Below are 14,022 nucleotides of genomic sequence, written 5' to 3'. Positions count from 1 at the left end.
AAACAAAGCATCCAAAATGGGAGAATGACAGGGAGGGAAATACAACAACTACTTAAAGGTGAAATAGTTACTCTTCTGTTTGATCAATAAAACTTCTACCCTTAGAAATTATAAAACATTGAGACCATTTGTAGGGAACACACAAGAATATAGGAACAGGTGTTGGCCATTTAGGCCTTGGAGCCTTTTCCATTATTGAATTCAACCGCAGCTGATGTGTACCTCAGTTCCACTTAACCACCTTTGATATCTTTACCTGACTAACACCTCAGTCTTGAAAATTTCCAATGTTCCATCACCCACAGGCTTATGCGGAAGTGAGTTCCAGATTTCCACTACCATGTGAAGAAAAAGCTTTCTCATTTTACTCCAGAATGGTCTAGCTCTAAAATTATGTCCTTTACTCTGGTTTCCTCCATCAGAGGAAATAAATTATCTATTGAATCCCTTTTCTTTATATGTGTTCTTGGGATGTGGGCATCACTGACAAGATTAGCATTTGTTGCCCACCCCTAACTGCCCTTGAACTGAATGGCTTGCTAGGCCATTTCAGATGGCAGTTAAGAGCCAACCACATTGCTGTGGGTCTGGAGTCACATGTAGGCCAGACCAGGTAAGGATGGCAGATTTCCTTCCCGAAAGGGCATTACTGAACTAGATGGGCTTTTACAACAATTGATGATAATTTCATGGTTGCCACGACTGAGACAACCTTGCAATTCCAAATTTATTAATTGAATTCAAATTCCACCAGTGGCTGTCCACAGAGTATAGCCTAGGCTCTGGATTACTAGTCTAGTGACATTACCAATAAGCCACCATCTCCACTGTCATTTTGTGCATCTCAAATAGATTACCCCTCAATCTGCAAAACTCAAGGGAATACCAAAATAAATTATGAAACCTGTCCCAATAATGTAACCCTTGTGCCCTCATGTCATTCTGGTGAATCTGTGGTGTACCTGCTCCAAGGTCAATGTTACCTTTCCTGTGGTATGTAGTTCAAATGTGAACACCAGAGAGCAGGTTATATTAGACTTGATATTATGTAATGTGACCGGATTAATTATGAGCTCAGAGTGAAGGCACTCCTAGGTAGCAGCGACCACAATAAGATTGAATTTTACATTCAGTTTGAAAGGGAGAAGAGTGGGTCTAAGACTAGTATTTTAAACTTAAATAAGGGCAATTATGTGGGCATGAAAGCTGCGCTAGCTGAAGTCAACTGGGTTATTAGGCTAGGGGATAGATCAATGGAGAAACAATGGCAGACATTTAAGGGGATACTTCAGAATACTCAGACTAAGTATATTCCTACTATAAAGAAAAATTCTAAGGGGAGGACCCACTATCCGTGGTTAACTAAATAAATTAAGGAACGCATCAAGCTTAAGGAAAAAGCATATAACTGCGCAAAGATGAGTGGCAGGTTTGATGATTGGTCAGAATATAAAGAATGGCAGAGAATGACTAAAAGGTTAATTAGCAGAAATAAATTAGAGTATGAGAGGAAGCTAGCTAGAAATGTAAAAATGAATAGCAAGAGTTTCTACAGGCATTTACAAAGGAAAAGAGTAAGTAAAGTGAGTTTTGGTCATCTAGAGAGTAACATTGGGGAGTTAATAGCAGATAATAAGGAAATGGTGGATGAAATGAACAAATATTTACTTCTGTATTCACATAAGGATACAAAAAAAACATTCCAGTAAAAGATGTAAATCAGGAGGTGGAAAGGAGAGAGGAACTTGGTGAAAATACAATCACTAGGGAAGCGGTACTGAGCAAACTGATGGAGCTGCGGGCTGACGAGTCTCCGGGTCCTGATGGGCTTCATCCTAGGGTTTTAAAAGAGGTGGCTAATAAGTTAGTAGATGCGTCGGTGTTAATTTTCCAAAATTCGCTAGATTCTGGAAAGGTTCCATCTGACTGAAAAGTAACAAATATAACCCCTCTATTCAAGAAGAGAGGGAGGCAGAAAACAGGAAGCTATAGGCCAGTTAGCTCGATGTCTGTCGTGGGGAAGTTATTAGAATCAATCATTAAAGAGGTTATAGCTGGGCACTTGGAAAAACACAAGATAATCGGGAAGAGTCAGCATGGTTTTATGGAAGGGAAATCATGTTTAACCAATTTATTAGAGCTCTTTGAAGGAGTAACATGTGCTGTGGATAAAGCCTGTAGCTGTACTGTTCTTGGATTTCCAAAAAGCATTTGATAAGATTTGATAACATCAAAGGTTGTTGAAGAAAATAAAAGCTCATGGTGTAGGGGGTAAGATATTAGCTGAATAGAAGATTGGCTGGCTGGCAGCAAACAGAAAGTATGCATAAATGGGTCTTTGTTTGATTGGCAGGATGTGATGAGTGGAGTCCCACAGGGGTTTGTGCTGGGGCCTCAACTTTTTACAACTGACATCAATGACTTAGATGAGAGGAGTGAAGACATGGTAGCTAAATTTGCAGATGACACAAAGATAAGAAGGGAAGTGTGTTGTGAAGAAGACATGAGGAGTTTGCAGATGGATATAGATAGGTTGAGTGAGTGGGCAAAAGTCTGGTAGATGGAGTTTAATGTGAGAAAATGTGATGTTCATTTTGGCAGGAAAAATAAAAAAGCAGAGTATTACTTAAATGGAGAACGGCTGCAGAATTCCGAGGTGCAGAGGGATCTAGATGTTCTAGCGCATGAGTAACAAAAAGTTAGTATGCAGGTACAGCAAGAAATTAAGAAGGCTGATGGAATGCTATCCTTTATTATGAGAGGGACTGAACATAAAAGGAAGGATGTTATGCTTCAGTTATACAGGACATTAGTAAAACCACATCTCGAATATCACGTGCAATTTGGTCTCATTTAAAGAGGGATGTAAATGCGTTGGAGGTTGTTCAGAAGAGGTTTATTAGACTGATAGCTGGAATGAACAGGTTGTCTAATGAGGATAGGTTGGACAGACTGGGCTTGTTTCCACTGGAGCTTAGAAGAGTGAGGGGTGACTTGATTGGAGTATATAAGATCCAGAACAGCATTGACAAGGTGGACATGGAAAGGATGCTTCCTCTTGTGGGTGAGTCCAGAACTAGGGGGCACTGTTTGAAAAAGAGGGGTTGACCTTTTAGGACAGAGATGAGGAAATTCTTCTTTCTCTCAGAGGGCTCTGCAACTTTGGAACTCTGCCTCAGAAGGCAGTAGAGTCAGTCTCATTGAATATTTTAAGGCATGTGTAGATAGTTTCTTGTTAGGCAAGGGAATCAAAGGGAGACAGGAATTTTCTTATTCTTTCATGAGATGTAGGTGTCATTGGCAAGCCCAACATTTATTGCCCACCCCTAATTGCCTGGCTTGCTGGGGCTAATTCAGAGGGCAGTTAAGAGTCAACCTGTAGGCCAGACCAGGTAAGGATGGCAGATTTCCAATTTCCTTCCCTAAAGGACATTAGTGAACCAGATGGGTATTTACAACAATAGTTGTCATGATACTAAGATTAGCTTTCAATTCCAGGTGTATTAATTGAACTTAAATTCCACCAGCTGCAGTGGTGGGATTTGACTCCCTCCCCCCTCATTAGCATAGGCCTCTGGATTATTAGTCCTGTGAGCATCACTACTACACCACCTTCTCCCCACTGAATGTGGAATGTGGAATTCGAAACACAAACAGAACAGTCATGATCTTATTGAATGATGGAGTGGGCTCGAGGAGGCGAGTAGCCTACTTCTGCTCCTGTTTCATATGTTCATATGAAACACAAAATACAGATGAGGTGTGACTATGCTCTATTCAACTGGCCCATCACGTCCTCCTCTTTACATCTCTCTACACTATAGATAATGGCCAATGGTCTATCATACTTTGTGATTACCATTTATCCTGCTACAGGGAGGAGACAGTAGCATAGTGGTAATACTGCTGGACTAGTAATCTAGAGACTCAAACTAATGCTAAGGGGACATGGGTTCAAATCCCACCATAGCAGCTAATATAATTTCAACTCAGCTAACAAATCTAGAATATAAAGCTAGTCTCAGTAATAGTGACTGTACCATTGATTATTGTAGAAACCCATCTGGTTCACTTGTGCTCTTTAGGAAAAAGAAATCAGCTGTCCTTATCTGGTCTGGCCTACATGTAATTCCAGACCCACACCAATGTGGTTGACTCTGAAATGGCCTAGCAATCCAGTTCAAGTGCAATTAGGGATGAGCAACAAATGTTGGCCTTGGCAGTGATGTCCACAGCCCATGGAAGAATAAGGGGGAAAACAAAAGCAGCTCTTAGTGATTTGTGTGCAAATAGTCATTTGGCATTACAGAACTTGAGGGCTGCTGGAAAAAAGAGATACTTTTTGTCAAAGCTTTTCACCTTGCACTCATCAGGACAATTTGCAATACCAATGTCAGGGGAAACAGCATATTTATATTGTATGTGAAGAGAGTGCTGATTGGTTGATAAGTGGACTCTGATTGGTAGAGGAGTTGCCATGGAGAATGTACCAGTTGATGGTGGCTGACAGTTAACTGTCAAGCATTGTTCTAAATTTAAACCAGGCAGCTTGACTCTGATTGGTCAAGACATTGCCCTGGGGAATGAACCAGCAGACGGCTGTCGCATATTTTGTTTAGCTGAAACAGCAATGTACGTACATGTTTTTCTGTCTGCAAAGAACAGGGCCCTTGTATTAATATATGTAGCTTCCAGTACATGCAAATGTGCCACATTGTGAGCCTGACTGACAATCTTAAATTCATTGTCAGCATAATTCTTAGCACACTGAGGGTTATTTAGCAAATATTGTCCAATTGTGGAATCACATCTAATGTTGGACCCTGCATTTTGAGTTTTGCAAGAACGGGCTGGTTGGGTGCAGCACATTGTTAGTGGTGAATACCACTCGTGTTGCTACTGCATAGTAGCAGCGTGAAACAGCTAGCTTCACCTGTTGCTCAAATTGTTGAGATACCTTCCAGGGTAACCTGAGGTGGACTGGTTACAGTCCTCACACTACAGCGGCAGTGTCCAACTGTGCCAATGGGGCTGAGTCCCTTCCAAGGCTGATTGGGCCTGCACGCTCAGGAACCCTCCTACCATCCTTAATTGGATGGCAGCCAATTAGAGGTCACTTCCCAGAAGATGATGCTGGCGGATGCACTGCCAGCAAGGGCATGGTCAGGACCTGGAAATGGTCTCGCCCTGCGATTGTTTTTTTTTTAAAGGGCATAATAAGGTCCCACACTTTGACATGGCTAATGTTGGTTCAAAATCAGAGGTGAGGAAACCCTGAAGACAGGAGAAATTAGACAAGAGCAAATGTCCTCCCAGGGAATGTGGGTGAATGCTTTTTTTTTTCCCACTCAATGAAGCAGATTCTAAATAAAAGTAGTTGATGCGGCTTTTAACCCATTTTAAAGAAAGCTGAATCAATTCCTCATTACAAATGTGACTGAAGGTTATAATGGGGATATTTTCCACTTTAATCAGCGTGTTGATCTTGCTATTTTCTCTTTTTATTAGAAGGGTGATGAATAGAAATTCTAATTACTGCAATTTTCCGCTGGGTGAGTTAGTTCTGTATGATTCCATTACCTTTAGGAGCAGAAAAATAGTCTGCAAGATCAGTCATTTGCTACTTCCCATATGATTTAACAGCCACTTAACTAGCTAGGGAACAGGCAAATACATTAATGCAGCTCCTGGACACAGGAAACAACAGGTAATAAAACAAAGGAGAAAATTGGTACATCCTCATTCAATGGGTCAACCATTCCTGGCATTAACAAGATTGATGTAGAAATCTGTTGCCCTAGAATGGATATAGCCGTGCTTGTATCTCTTATGTTTTAAAATAAGAAACAAAGATTTAACTGCACATTTTAGACCATTCATGTTTGCTTGTGCAAATTGTATGGAAAACTTATTTTTAAATTCATTTTTTGGTAGGTTCTTTGAACTTGCAATGATTTATTGAAGCAATCAAACTTTAGATTTCCTTGAAGCAGAATGAAATACACAGCTGAGCAGTACATTTGTACTTTGAAGTCGTTTATTGCTGCTTGAGGTACTCCCATCATCTCCACCCTTCTCTCCCATACCCCAAATATTTAGCTAACTACCGATTGGGGCTGCGAAATCTTCACCAACTGGAACCCAAGCCGGCTGCCCCTCAGCATTGTAACATGCAACGTTCCACATATATAACACTATTGTCAACTAGCATTCCTGTCAAACAAGGGGAGACAACACTCAAAGCAAATAAATCTCTTTACTAATTTTTTTTTAAATTCTTTCATAGGATGTGAGCATCACTGGCCATCGGCCTTGATAGGCCATTTCAGAGAGCCAACCTGGGTCCGGAGTTGCACCAGGTAAGGATGGCAGATTTCCTCCCCTAAAAGGACATTAGTGGACCAGGTGGGGTTTTACAACAATTAATGATAAATAGTCATTATGGACTCCAAGTAGGTTTATATTCCAGATTTATTAATTGAATTTAAATTCCATCAGCTGCTATGGTGGGATTTGAACCCATGTCTCCAGAAGATTAGCCAAGGCCTCTAGGTTACTATGTTAACAACATTACCGCTACACCACCATCTCCCTTTGCTTGGTAGGAATACTAGTTAACAATACATTGCAATAAACAACACTCTGTATTTCATTTGAACTATCTATAACTCAACCCCTCCTCTTGAGTTGGATAGCTTCGCAAAGCTCAACCACAAGTTTTGATTAAAAACTATTGCCATTTATTACTGTGCCCATTCTGGCAAGGCAGTTCACACCACATCTAAGTTAACCAAGGTGCAGCTGTTAAAATGGACTGTGCCTCTCGTAGCAACACCCATGGGCATTCCTCCAGCCAACTGCCCGTGTATAAAAGTCCCAACCACACCTATAGACAATATCTTGCATTTCTGCTCAGACACCTTTGAAGGTAGAAAGAAAACCAAAGCACAAGTTCCCCACAGAAGATTAAAGCAGTTGGGTTGGTTGGAGCGAATGACCAAATTTGTGGAAGGAATATCCTTCTAGAAAGCAAACGGTTCTTTCCTTCCTGACGATCCAGGTAACAGATTCTGTAGAAATAGAGACCAGCCATTTTTAAGACTGCTCCCAGTAATCCATGATGTTCCATCCACTCACTTTAACAGGTGTAAAGTCATGGGCTAGCAAATGCAGAATCAGAAACCTCCTGCTACAGCACTTACTTAGAGGGCGAGAAATTCACAAACTGAATTCATTGAAATAATCATCACAAATTTATACTGGATTTGAACAGAAAATTGTGGCAAGCCTGCTGACCTTCAGGCCCAAATTCCCAACACCTGCTTCTGGTAGTTGAAATTAGAATGCAGGACTGTGAATTTGTCCGATATAACTTAGAATGACATGCCTTCAGCTGCCGAGGTTCTGGAATTCCCTGCCTAAACCTCTCTGCCTCATTGCCTCTCTCCTCCTTTGGGACCTTAGATAAAAACTACATCTTTGACCAAGCTTTCAGTTACCTATCTCACCGGGTCAAATTTTGTTTTGGCAATGCTCTTGTGAAGTGCTTTGGGAGGTTTCACTGTGTTAAAGGTGCTATATCAATGGAAGCTGTTGTTGTGGTAATAGTGTATGGAATATATATAGTATGGACATGTTGTATACCAGGAGTTCAGCATATTTTGTATTATCTAGCTTCCTCTTAATTGCACCTACGCTACTCCTTGTCATAAGATGTTCCACATTAAAGAGGTTTCCCTTGCTTTCTCCACTGGACTTATTAGTGGCTATCTTACATTTATGGCCTCTAGTTTTTGAATCCCCGACACGTTTCTAGACCTACCCTATCAAACTCCTTGATAAATTTAATGGCCTCTAGCAGGTCACTTCTCAGGCGTTCTTTTCTCCGGGGGGAAAAAAGCAATCAGTCTCTTCATCCTTTCCTGATCGTTAAAAATCTCTCAGTTCTGATATCATTCCAGTAATTTTCTTTGCAACTTCTCCAATGTCTCTAATCCTTTTTTCTAATGCAAAGACAAGAACTGTGCTCAGTACTCAAAGTGTAGTCTAACCAAGGTCTGTGCAAATTTAACATGATTTATATCGCTCTAGAAATAAATCCCAGTGGTTGGTTTGTTTTTGTGATGACTTTATTAAACCACGGAGCTACTTTTTGTGACTTATGTATCTGTATCCCTCGCACTCTTTGCTCTTCAACATATATATATATATAAAATACAGTAAAATGTCTTGCATTTAGCTAAAGAGAAATAATCTATAGAGCTAATCGTGCAACTTTCATCTGCAAGGTCACCAACCGATCAGCTTTATCACACTTCCATCTAAATCACTGTATTTCTAAGATCCCTGCTGAAAAAAGGCAATAAAATAAAATGTAAACAATTTTATTTAATAAAAAAAATATACTGCAGACTTATGAAGAACAACAAATGTCACACGATGCGATTTAAGTTGTAATTCAGTCTCAGGGAATGACTGATGTTCATAAAGCATTCAACCCTCAATCTCTGGTTTATGATGTTATCAGTAGGACTCAGTTGAATTACTACCTTGTAACTCACTGGCAGCCATCTATTGTGTAGGATGTACACAGCAGCCATACAGCCTCAACCTTTACTTCATGAATTAAGTCGGCATACAGTTCTTAAGTGTGAAGGGGCCCAATTTTCAAGTAATGGAACATAGGAACAGGAGAAGGCTAATCGGCCCATCAAGCCTGTTCTGCCATTCAATTAGATCAAGGCTTAACATATGAGGAACGTTTGAGAACTCTGGGTCTATACTCGATGGAGTTTAGAAGGATGAGGGGGGACCTGATTGAAACTTACAGAATACTGAAAGGCCTGGATAGAGTGGACGTGGGGAAGTTGTTTCCATTAGTATGAGAGACTAGGACCCGAGGGAACAGCCTCAGAGTAAAGGGAAGACCTTTTAGAACAGAGATGAGGAGAAACTTCTTTAGCCAGACAGTGGTGAATCTATGGAATTCATTGCCACAGGAGGCTGTGGAGGCCAGGTCATTGAGTGTATTTAAGACCGAGATAGATAGGTTCTTGATTGGTAAGGGGATCAAAGGTTATGGGGAGAAGGCAGGAGAATGGGGTTGAGAAACTTATCAGCCGTGATTGAATGGCGGAGCAGACTCGATGGGCCGAATGGCCTAATTTCTGCTCCTATGTCTTATGGTCTTATCTGAATACAAAATAGGTGATGCAAATACAATTCACTGTTTTGCATATTTAAAAAGTGAACAGAAATCTCCAAATGCTGAACTTTCAGTAAACCTGTGGGAGGGGTGCGGGAGCAAGATGGAGGCTGGCCCACCGCCACAGGGCACAGGTTGAAGGCATCCACACGGGCTGCAGAATGCCAAGGCAGGCTAGTCAAAAGGCTCGCCTCAGTTCTCTGGGCCTAATCCCTCACACTCTCACTTGCTCCCCAAGCCCATACATGCTGAATCATGTCAGGCCATGCCCCCACCCACCCCCATGGCCTCTTATAGCTTCTATGTTAACTTACTGCCAACAGCTAACCCCACCAACCTCCCTGGCCCCTTATAGCCCCTATACCAACTTAGTGCCAACTCATGACCTTAAACCTTTCCCATTGCTCCTATAGCCCCCTATGCCATCATAGTACCAACCCATGCAAACCCATATCCTGCACCTGCCCCAATAGCTTCTTAGAACCCCTATGCTAACTTAGTGCCAATTCATCACCCCCACCCACTATCTTTTTCCCTTACACCCTCCTTGCCAACTCAGCCGGTACCCACCATGGGCAGACCAGGAGCCATACTGAGATGAAATAAAATAAAGTTCTAAATATCTATTACAGAATTCAGCATAGAAAAAATCTCATTCATGAAAGCCCATTCAATATATTTAAATCCCTTCAATTACTTAACCCCTTATAAAAACAAACATTGGTTTTCATAACATCATATCAAAGACAACTAAGCTTGAATAACCTCTTTGAGCTGTCAATCAACTTGTGAACTGACAGCTTTCCACTGTCATTAAGATAGGTTGTGAAAATCAGTCAAGCATTCATAACACTATAACGATAGCACTTAGGGTGACATCAACAAACAGCAATTGAATCTGCTAGAACATATCTCTTTCAACCTACAGACACAGGCAGGAAGTTTAAAAAAACATTTAAAGGGCAAACTCTTTAAATAATTCAACAGTGTGCTGTTTCTACAGACCTTCATTAGCATTTACATCTACTCTAAAAATGTAGAACACACTCTGGGTAAGGTCCTTGCTCCAGCAAAAATGGGGGCTGTTTGAACTCAGTAAGGTCAAATGGCCTTGCTGAGCTCAAGCTTCCCAAATGTGTGAGTCACAAACTTCCCCCTTTCCCCTACCAGCAAAAAATGTCAGAAATTGGGGTGGGACTTCCAGATATGTGTCCCGCCCACCATTTTTAAATGTCCCAGGTGTCTCCACGACTGTGAAAATCTAGAAATTGCACTTGAATTGATGTATTATTAATGCTTACTGAAACTAAAAACCATGTTAACTGGACACAACATCGCTAACCAGCCTTTCTAAAATACTGCACTAAATGTGAATGTAATGAAACAAGACAAATACTGCAACTTGTGAGGCTATAGGGTCTGTAATTATAGCTGACCTATACTGTCTGCGTCCTTCGGATGAAACTTCATGGGGTCCATTTAAGTTAGAAAAATGTAATAAAGACCTGGACACAAACCTTTGAAAAACAATCAATATCTGAGTAAATAAAGCACGTATAGAGTTAATCTTGCGGGGGGGGTCTCACCAGCTCTCCAGCAGGAGGCCAAAATCCCATCGCCTCCACAAGATTCCACCCAGTGGAACCAAAAAGGCTGACAGGGCTTCGGTTTAACATCCCATCCACAGTACGAGAAGGCCCTTTGTTTCATTTGAACCAGAAAAACAATCATGATGTCAAAGGTACATGTAGCTTCACTCAAATGTGTAGTTGTGCCAAGCTTCACAAATAGTGTTACCAAGTATTAAAGTGTTATATGTGAACTTATTCATGAAGAAACAGAACGGTGGGATACATTTAATATTTGAAAGATCATAAAAAATACACTACATTATTGTGCCAGGGAGCAACATAACATAACCCAACTCCTACATGGATTTCCAGAAAACCAATGATAAAGCTTCACATGAAAGGCTGCTATATAAGCTTAAAACAGTGGTTATCCCAGATATGTTGTTTTCATAACTTTGCACTGTGCCCCTGGAGAATAGTGCAAAGGAATGGAAGAATTTGCCTGCTGATTAACAGCCTGTTAGGCTGAAACATGAATACATCTTCCATGTTCATAAACATCTTATACCAGTTGGTCATATTAGTTAGTCCCTGCACCTCATGACTCAGAATGACACCATCAAGAGAAGAGCCAGAAAAAGATCTGGGAGTGACAGAAAACTCAACATATCCTCAGTCATTGCAGAATGGAATAAGGAAATGGCAGATGAGTTGAACAGATATTTTGCATCTGCCTTCACTGTAGAGGACACAAATAACATCCCAGAAATGATTGTAAATCAAGAGGTGAAAAAGAGGGAGGAACTTTAAAAACTTCCTATCACCAGGGAAAACTATTAGAATTAAAAGCTGACAAGTTCACAGGTCCTGATGGACTTCACCCTAGAGTCTTAAAATAAGTAGCAGATGCATTGGTTTTAATTTTACAAAATTCCCTAGATTCTGGAAAGGTCCCATCAGATTGGAAAATAGCAAATATGTCCCCTATTCAACAAAAGGTGGAGGCAGAAGGCAGGCAACTATAGGTCATAGCTGTCATAGGGAAATTGCTGGAATCTATTATTAAGGAGGTTATAGCGGGGCACTTAAAAAATCTCAATGCAATCAGGCAGAGTCAATATAGCTTTGTGAAAGGGATGTTTAATTAATAATTTAATTAATTACTGTTTGATTAATTAATTGGAGTTCTTTGAGGAAGTAACAAGCAACGTGAATAAAGGGGGACCTGTGGAGGTGCTGTACTTAGAATTCCAGAAAGCATTTGGCAAGGTGCCACATCAAAGGTTGCAACGCCTGTAGCCATTGGAGTTTAGAAGATTGAGATGATCTTATTGAAAAATATAAGATCCTGAGGGCACTTGACAGGGTGGATGCTGAAAGGACGTTTCCCCTTGTGGGAGAGACTAGAACTAGAGGACGCAGTTTAAAAACAAGGGGTCTCCCATTTAGGGTGGAGATGAGAAGAATTTCTTTCACTCAGGGGATCATGAGTCTTTGGAACTCTTCCCCGGAGAGCAGTGGAGGCAGGGACATTGAATATCTTTAAGCCAGATGTAGATAGATTCTTGACTAACAAGGGAGTCAAAGGTAATCAGGACTAGACGGGAATATGGAGTTGAAGCCACAATCAGATCAGCCATGATCTTACTGAATGGCAGAGTAGGCTTGAGGAGCCTGCTCCTATTTTGTATGTAACTAACAAAGCAAACAGGATGCAAAACTAAACCACTGAATTATGGTATATGCTGAAGCTGTGTAGCACTTTGGGCAGAGCATACACTGAATACTGCATTCAGTACTAGTCAATAAGCCACAAGAAGCAGTACGGAGAAGGTTCATAAGATTGATTCCTAGTGTAAGAGGACTGGGTCACTGAGAAAAGATTAGAAAAACCTGGAACGTTCAATCTGGAAGGAGGTAAATGAGAGGTAATGTTACAGAGGTAGATAAGATACCAAGTTAAATAGAAAGGGTTAGTCCTCGAGCATAGCTTAAGTTAAACCACAACTGCTAGACAATGAGACAACAGGTATGTACTGCTGAAGGATATGGGGTAGTCTTTCATGAATCACTGAAAGTCCATACCCAGAGTCATGGGGCTATTGTGATAGCAAGACACAGGATGAGGATGTATAGAGAGTACAATTAAATATAAAACTGTACAATTCTGTTCTTGTACAAGGCTTTGGTCTGATGTGCATTTCTGCTGCCCTCCTATGCTGGAAGATAATAAGGCTCTGGAAAAGGTTCAGAGGAGGGCCACTCAATTAATAATTAGTTTAAAACCCCTTCGGTACCAACAAGTGCTTAGAGAACTGGGCTATTTGGAGAAATGTAGTCTTCAAGGGGATGAGTGAGGCCTTCAAAATAATGAACGGATTATGTTCTGTCCTTATGGATGGATTACTTGAGCCAGATAGGCTGAAGAGGACTAAGGGCACATCAATACAAGTTATTGAAGCAGTTACTTTAGATGCTCAGAAGTACTTTTTGCAAAGACATCGCCTCTGGAATCGGCTGTGAGCATATGCGGTGGCTGTAAATTAGCTGCACACGCTCACAAGGAAGCTAATAGAGTTAATAGACAAGGAAGACCTCATGAGTTTTACAAGGCAGGTGAGTTCACAGGGACCAGTCTTGCAATTTTGTGTTGTCTTCTGGAACTTGTTTGGTTGCATTCAGAAGGTGTTTTGTAAATAGATTAACATCACTCCTTGCTTTATTTTGAAGAGCTCAAAACATTTTAATATTTGTCTTGGGTGTGCCACCAGATGTGAGGGTGATATTGCCCAAGTAATTTTCACTGCACACACACTCCAGGCCATATCAATTTTTCTCATTAACATTCTTCATACTGATATAAAAATCAATGAGCTCAGGGGTTTGTACACAGCCGAGAGCTGCATGAAATTCAGGCTTATTGATAACTTATTTTGTTCAGAGATAGACAAACATACCTGCAGAATCATTGAATATAAAAATAACAACTATTGAGTTGAATCAATCAGCCATTATTCAGCATAAAATTTTTAACATTGCGCCAGCAGCGAGTTCATCAGAAATGAAAATAATGGAATAAAAACAGAAAATGCTGGAAAAACTTGGCAGGTCTGGCAGCAACTGTGCAGAGAGAAACAGAGTTAATGTTTCGAATCTGTGATTTTCTGACCTGAAGGCGAAATGTTAACTCTGTTCCTCTCTCCACAGATACTGCCAGACCTGCTGAGTTTTTTCCAGCATTTTCTG

This window comes from Cetorhinus maximus, chromosome 22, assembly GCF_964194155.1.
Source record: "Cetorhinus maximus chromosome 22, sCetMax3.hap1.1, whole genome shotgun sequence".
NCBI classification, from domain to species: Eukaryota; Metazoa; Chordata; class Chondrichthyes; order Lamniformes; family Cetorhinidae; genus Cetorhinus; species Cetorhinus maximus.
The sequence above is the reverse complement of the archived record's forward strand: the minus strand, read 5'-3'. Positions refer to the sequence as shown.